This window comes from Pteropus alecto, unplaced genomic scaffold (assembly GCF_000325575.1).
Source record: "Pteropus alecto unplaced genomic scaffold, ASM32557v1 scaffold270, whole genome shotgun sequence".
Taxonomy (NCBI): domain Eukaryota; kingdom Metazoa; phylum Chordata; class Mammalia; order Chiroptera; family Pteropodidae; genus Pteropus; species Pteropus alecto.
The window spans coordinates 1,475,733-1,478,412 of record NW_006430735.1 but is presented as its reverse complement, the minus strand read 5'-3'; the positions used below and the strand labels follow the sequence as shown (position 1 = coordinate 1,478,412).

Genomic DNA, 2,680 nt, shown 5'->3' with positions numbered 1-2,680 from the left:
TGATGACCCTTATCAATAGCCAGAGGATCTGAGTTGCCGGGGCAATTATCAGGATTTGAGAGAGAGGACCTTTTTCCCAAAGAAAGGAGGGAAGAAAACTTAAGTAGGTTTACTAAAAAGATTAACTCTGCAAGAGATGTCCTATTTCATTTCCTGCTAAAAAATTAAGAATTTTACAAGTAACATCCCATCTCAGAACTACAATATGGGTGTCATCTTCCTAATGGAGTTTAGCTTTATCCCAAGGCAGTTTTCTAAGTCACTTGAAAGCTGAAGTACCCTTCATTTTCTTCTGTAATCCACCTAAGGTGACCTCTGAAAATGGTTCAATATTCACTTGACCCAGAAAATCCCACAAAATCATGCAAATCAGGGGGTTCAAATCTTCAGTTCACTGTAAGAACACTCATGAAACTGCTCAGGCCATCAACAGTATGCATATCCAAAAAGCCACCACGTATCCAAAGGATGCTACTTTACGGAAGCAATGTGTGCGATTCCCTAGTTACAATGGTGGAGTTGGTAGGTGTGCCCAGGCCAAACAGTGGGGCTGGACACAGAGTCGGTGGCCCAAAAAGAGTGCTGCAGTTTTGCTGCACATGCTTAAAAATGCAGAGGGTGATGCTGAACTTGAGGGTTTAGATGTAGATTCTCTGGTCATTGAGCCCATCCAGGTGAACAAAGCTCCCAGGATGCAGCACAGAACTTACAGAGCTCATGAGCAGATTAAATCCTACATGAGCTCTCCCTGCCTCACTGAAATCCTCACTGAAAAAGAACAGACTGTTCCTGAACCAGAAAAGTAGGTTGCTCAGGAGACAAAGATGCTCTAGAAGAAACTGAAGAAAAGCAAACTTATGGCCCAGGAGTAAATTCAGCATCAATAAACACTAATAAAAGTAAAAACAAGTCCAAAAAACAAAGTACCCTTCTCTCAGGACAGATAGGATTTACACACTTTAGCACTTAAAAAGGAATACCATGCAATAAAACCTTAGAAAAAGGAGGAGACTATATTATTATTTCATTCTCTGCTCCTGTTTAGTTAAGAAATGACACTTGTGGAAAAAGACAAAATTATTGGGTGGAGCAACCCTAGGGAAGTTAGGTGTGAAGCTGTGACTGAGTATGAGAGAGGAGGAGGAGGGTAGAATTTCGAACTGGGTAGGTGGAATTCTGTGTGAGGGAGTAGGACTGGGCGTTTATGGGAGTGTGAATGAGTAGGGCCCAGTTTGTGAGCTTGTGTATAAGTGGGACTTGACTATGTGTGTGTGTGTGTGTGTGTGTGTGTGTGTGTGTGTGTGTGTGGAACTGGGCATGTTTGCCCACATGCATGGGACTGCAGGTGAGTGTGAGTGAGTGTATATGTGAATGTGGTTGGGTATTACTGTATAAGAGTGCATGGGGCTGGATGTGAGTGTATGAGTATGCTTGTGTTATGGAGTGTTTGTGCTCCCACCAACCCTCCATCAAAATTCATATATTTAAATTTAACCTCGAATGCTCAATATAATGGTATTAGGAGGTATAGCTTTTAGGAGGTGCTTAATCATGAATGGGATTAGTACCCTTATAAAAGACTAGAGAGCTACCTTACTCCTTCTACCATGTGGGAACACAGCAAAAGACACCTTTTTGAATCAAGAAGAAGGCTCTCACCAGAGACCAAATCTGCTGGCATCTTGATCTTGGACTTGCAGCCTCCAGAACTGTGAGAAGTGTGTGTTTGTTGTTATTAAGATGCCCAGTTTGTGGTATTTTGTTATAGGAGCATGGACAGATGAAGACAGCTCATATGTGGAATGGGGAAAGTCTGTGTGAGAACTGTGATTGAGCCAGTGTGAGTGAGTGCAGAGGGGTGTGACCTTTAATGTAGCAGGTGATTGTGACAGCAGATGGCTGCGAGGGAGTAGGATATCATGGGATTCTTTGAGAATTAGTAGGACAGAGTGTGATCAAGTATGAGTGGCATCATATGAGACTAAGTGTGAGAGGAACTGAGTTTGACTAGGTGTGAGTGGGATCAAGTGTGACTAGGCATAAATGCAACTGAGTGTGGCTAAGTATGAGCCTGGAATTTTGTGTGGCTTGGCATGTGAATGTGAAGAGTGCAAATGGCACTGAATATGAATGTGGTTCTGTGAATGAGTGTGCAGGACTGAGTGTTTATGAGGGAGAGGGACTGACTATGAGTGAGTGACTGTGACTGAGTGAGCTGACTTAAACGAGTGTGGGTGGGTGGGGCTGAATGAGGCTAGCAGGACTGAATGGAAATCAGTGGGGTGGCTGGTCGTGAATGTGAAGGAGTGTGAGTAGGATTCTGTGGGACAGAGTAGGACTGTGAGTGAATGGGACTGTTGTGAATGATTGGGTGGGTGGGGCTGAGTGGTTGTAAATGGTGGGGACTGGATGTGAGTGACTGTGAAAAAAGGGGCCTGGGTGTGTTGCTGACTGTGAGGGTGAGTGAACTTGTGCTGTTGGGTGTGTGCGAAGGGGACTGGGTTTGTCTGTCCACATTCTCGTACCACTGGGACTCAGACAAGGAGGTGGGCTAAAATTAAATAGGCATTTAAGGATTAGGGGACATCATGAAATTAGAATCTAAAGCAAGGACGAAGCTAATATGGCAGAAGCCAAGAGAACATAATTATTATAGAATAAGTCAAAGAAAGAAATAATA

General features: G+C 43.6%; 1 pseudogene; it reads left to right on the top strand.

Annotated features, from left to right (window-relative positions):
• Positions 1-321: 321 nt before the first annotated feature.
• Positions 322-872, top strand: LOC102890851 (annotated as a pseudogene).
• The last annotated feature ends 1,808 nt before the right edge of the window (positions 873-2,680 follow it).